Source organism: Crassostrea angulata, chromosome 3, assembly GCF_025612915.1.
Source record: "Crassostrea angulata isolate pt1a10 chromosome 3, ASM2561291v2, whole genome shotgun sequence".
Lineage (NCBI taxonomy): Eukaryota > Metazoa > Mollusca > Bivalvia > Ostreida > Ostreidae > Magallana > Magallana angulata.
Window position 1 is genome coordinate 18,616,074 of NC_069113.1, and position 5,448 is coordinate 18,621,521.

Sequence of the window (5,448 nt, forward strand, 5' to 3'; positions counted from 1 at the left end):
TTCAGCTGCCGATATGTGCATAAAAACTTAATAATCATATGCTTACGTTGGATATTGAAGTAAATTTTCATTTTAATTCATATTTGTTTATTATATTTTGAAACGTTACAAAACAAAATGCTTTTTTCGTATGTATTTTGATTTGTAGACATATGCCACCCCCCCCCCCCCCCCCCCGCCGCCGCCGTGAAACAACAAACCCTTTGGTATAAATATGCTAAAAACAATATATAAAACCCATCAAAAGGAATTTTCGTTTCACGGGGAGGAAAGATGTTTTATAAAAAAAAATCCGTTTTCCGTTAGTTTCTGTTATGAAATGAGCAATTTTAACCCAAAATAAATTGTTATCACTCTTTGTTTGAGCAAATCATTTATATTTAATGAAAATATACATAAAATTTACATTATAATGAAAAAATAAATTAAATTAGACAATAAAAAAAAATGACTTTTAGTTAGGCGGCTAGACATTGCTATCGTTCGCAGTCCTTTGTTACAATGACGGAAAAGGCCCAATTTCAAGGGGAGGTAATAAAGAATATTTAAATATTGGTGTTTCACAACTTTTTTTTTCTCAAAAACAATTTAAACATTATTGCACCATAATTGGTTGTAATCTATCCACAAATGCAATACTAGTATATAAATATACATCAATAATATTAAACGTGTTTCTTATCTATTTTGAAAGTTTGAATTGTCAATCTTGAAAATAAGTCATTATAGTCCTGTATTGTACAATGCATTTACCCCCGCTTATGTTTTAAACAAAAGAAATGGCACCTTGGTTAGATTTATCCCCCGAAAATACGGCCCGAGTTCGACTTTCCCCAACAAAAAGCAGCCCGGGCCCAATTTTCCCATTTGGAAAAACGGTCGCACTATAGAACGTCCTGCCTAAAATAACAGCGTCCATCCCTCTTCTTACATTTTAAGTTAGACACTACAATTGAATCATGATTATCTTTATAATGAAAAGACAAGCGGTTTTATTGGAATTTATTATAAATTTTTTACTGTATTCGGTAATGGAAAAATCGAATTATATATATATATATATATATATATATATATATATATATATATATATATATATATATATATATATATATATATATATCTGATTATCTAATTCTGATAGAAATAAGGAAATGTAAAATAGGCAAGAATTGTTTTTATATAATAGGCTTTCAACCACCATGCCGCTGTGATTATCAATAAAAGGGAGCGTGTTAAATAAAAAAAATTCTAATGTAAAACTGTACGGTATAAATTCTAATGTAAAACTGTACGTTATAAACACCTGTCAATATTTACAAAAAATACAATGTTTGTTATATTTTGACTTTCAGTATCAATGTATTAATATTTCGTTGTCTTTGTACTCGATACTACATTTGTACAAACATCATGAGAGGCTTGGCTCAGATAAAAAAAAAACATTCCTGTCTATTATTTCATTTTTTAAAAAGAGCAAAAAACACAACAGGTGTTCACGTTATCTTCTGCATTTAACGGGTAAAGAAAAAGCAATAGTGTTTTTTGAGTAGGCTTTTTACAATCACGTTTTTAAATACATTATAAATATTTTTGTATAAACTTTTTTTCGAAGAAAATATTTAATATTTTACTTCTTATTTAATACAATGAGATCGTTTTTTATGTCAAAATGACTTAAAAGTTATAGAGTTGGATTGATATAAAAAAGTACAGCCATTAGATTACATTTCCATTGTTTAGTTTTTCCATATCACACCTGCGTAATATAGTCATATAAATAAACACCATTAGATAGTGCTCCTAAAGGTTCACAACAGAACAACTTTTATAACTGCTGTCGTTTTGGACTTCGGCCACAGTTCTATAAGATTGTTTTCGAACCACCTACATGAGGAGTACAAACTGTACTACCTCAACTATTGTCGTGTTTCTTTGTCTTCCTAGGTTGACCGTCGACTTTTACTATCTTTTTGGTAACATTGTTACTATTACGTGATTCTTTATTATACCCGCACTTTCTAAAGAAAGTTCGGGTATATTGTTGTTACTCTGTTCCGTCCGTCCGTCCGTCTGTCACGTTTTACTTTCTCAAACTGCTCTTACATCTTATAAACCAGCAAACTGAACTCTTGGAGTTTGATTTGGGGTATCATGTTGTTTATTAAAAAGATTTCAAAATTTCTCTGTTAGTCCTTGGGGTCAAATAATTGGTAAAAAATGACGTTTTTTCACAAAAAAACCTTCTTCCTCGAACTCCTCCTACATTTTCAACAGTAGACAAATCATCTTTGGAATATGTTTTAGGGTATCCTATAGATGCGCAATAAGGTTTCGGAATTTTCAATTTTGTACTGGGGGTGATTTAATGGCTGAAAAATGACGTTTTTTTACAAAATAAACTGGTTTCAAAAACGTCATTTTTTTTGGCAGTAGCCAAATGATCTTCTAGAATATGATCGGGGGTGTCATATTGAGGTGTGATCAGGTTCCAGAATTTTTTTTTATTAAGGGGATCAGTGGGCAACAAAAAATGACGTTTTTTTGCAAAAAAAAGTATGGTTCCCAGAACTCCTCTTACAACTTTTGGAGTAGCTACGTCATCTCTTGGGATATAATTGGGGCTGTCCTATAGATGTGCAATAAGGTTTTAAAAGTTTAAATTTCATCCAAGGAGTCAAATAGTAGCAGAAAATTGACGTTTATCACTTCAAAAAAAAAGCATAGATCAAAGAGCTCCTCTTATGATTAAATGGATAGACACATCATATCTTGGGATATGATAAGGATTGTTCTATAGATGTGCAGTAAGGTTTTAAAAATTTAAATTTCTTCCAGGGAGTCAAATAGTAGCAGAAAGTTGACGTTTATCACTTTAAAAAACCCATAGATCTAAGAGCTCCTCTTATGATTTAATGGATAGACACATCATATCTTGGAATATGATAGAGATTGTTCTATAGATGTGCAGTAAGATTTTAAAATTTAAATTTTATCCAGGGAGTCAAAAAGTAGTAGAAAATTGACGTTTATCACTTCAAAAAAACATAGATCCTAGAACTCCTTTTATGATTTAATGGATAGACACATCATATCTTTGGATATGATAGGAACTGTTCCATAGATGTGCATTACGGTTTTGAAAAATTAGATTTAACCCTGAGGCCTATTACCTACATACCTTTTGATGCCCTTTAAGGATCAAGAATTTATATGGTTAAGGGGTGGGGATCTCAACCGTTTTCGAGATATTCGTGCACTTCCTGTTCGAGGGGGGTCATGACCACCCCCGGGGCCCTTGACCTACATACCGTTTAATGCCTTTTGACACAAGGAACAAGAATATATATGGTTTAAGGGTGGGGATCTCAACTGTTTTGAAGATATTAAGGGACTTGCTGTTTGAGGGGGTCAGGACCACCCACAGGGCCCATGACCTACATAACATTTGATGCTCCTTGACATCAGAAACATGAATATATATGGTTTAAGGGTCATGATTATAAACGTTTCTGAGATATATGGTAATTTCAAATTCCTGGGGGGGGGGTGATCTAAGGAGGAATAATATCTTTGGATTAAGGTGGGGATCTCAATGGTTTTTATGATATTTGATAATTTCAGGAAGAGCACTTGGAATCATGACCTATATACCATCTGAAATGCCTTGAACAAAGAAACAATAATATAAAATGTACATGATATATGATTCAATTTAAGAACCCAGATATAGATCAATCATCTATGTTTTGTAATACTTCCTATGTATATATACATGTATTAGTTTGTGTTTTGTTCTATACTATTCATGTTCATGACTTTAGTATGGCTTAGTCTTATTTTAAATTACATTAAAAAATTGTCAAATATATTACTTGGAACCCCCACCCCCAAACAAACTCAAATATAAACTGTTATATATAAATGATTCAAATTATGAATGTTTCTACTCCACATTCACCCCCCCCCCAATCTAACCTGGTTCTAAAGATTCAGTCTTCTTAATACATTCTTACATGTGTACAGTAGCAAATTTCAAACCATAGGTTGATTGCTTTTTCTCTCCTGATGCACATTACCATTTTGGAAATTGCTTAATTCAATTTTCCGTGGGGTCAGAACAGTCCCATAAAGTCATGACCTACATTGTATTTGATGCATTATAATATATTAAGAAAGAAATACTCCTTCCTTCCTATTATAATTCATATAAAAATGATAAGTGTCTACACTTACTTACATGTAATACACAAATTTGATAATTAAGAAGTTGTTTATACAGGGTCAATATGGGGTCAACTAAATAGTGCAAGTCTGACAAATGAAAAAAATCACTTTTGCAACTAAAATGACAGAAACTTTACAAATGCGATAGGATAGGTAACGATGATAAACTTATTAAAATATTAAAAGATGATGAAGCAGTATGCTGTCAAAGGGAGATCACATTTAGAAAGTGAAAGTAGAACTTATGTATGCTGGCATCTCATTATATTGTGCTACTGCTACTACATGTATTATGCTTACCTATATTGGTCAACATCATAATGATAATCCAATTAAAACACAATAATGAATTCCTTTAGCTGATCTTAACTAATCCTTCTCTGCATATTGAAAAGACAGACATGTATGTAATTACATGTATGTATACAGTCGAAGAGCTGGGTAAAACTAGTACCCGCTAATGAGACCTGCAGACCTGTGTTGTGTACGTAACTTCAGACAAGATCAGTTATTTGTAACATGTATGTATTTTTATGACCTATTCTTCAAATCCACTTGCACTATTTTATCAGGTAAATAACAGCTTTAAAGTGGTGCAGGACACCTGCATATTGTGATGTATACTTCATATTGAGATAAACAATAAAGAATATTAAATATTAATTAATTATTTACCCCCCCCCCACCCCCATAACGTTATCTAACATTGAAGCGCAATGGCTTAGAGCGTTTACATGTCTGTAAGAGCATTAGGGTCCAAGGTGTATTTTTGGTACTTTTACAATTGATATAAATGAATTTTCATGGGGGGGGGGGTCTGGACCCCTCACTCCCACCCCTTCTCTAAATCTGTGCACACGATGATGTACATGTAGGTACACAGAAGCAAATCTGAAACCGGCAACCGCCACAGGGAGGGGGCATATTTTAATTTTTATTTTTGTTTGTAATAATTATATAGACCATTATACTTTCTATGACATGAAATGTTAAGATTATTGATTAACTGAAAATTCACTGCAAACAGTTCAACCCCAAATTGCATATAAAGTGCTGCTCATGTGTATTATCATATGGGAAGGGATCTCATACTTCAGTTATGAAAATTATAATTTTTAAATGTATTACCGCGGAGCTTGCATGTGGCCTTCATTTTTAATTAAAATGGTACAAAATAATGTTATTTAGGGGCAAACACTTGGTGCGGGTATTACTGTTCAA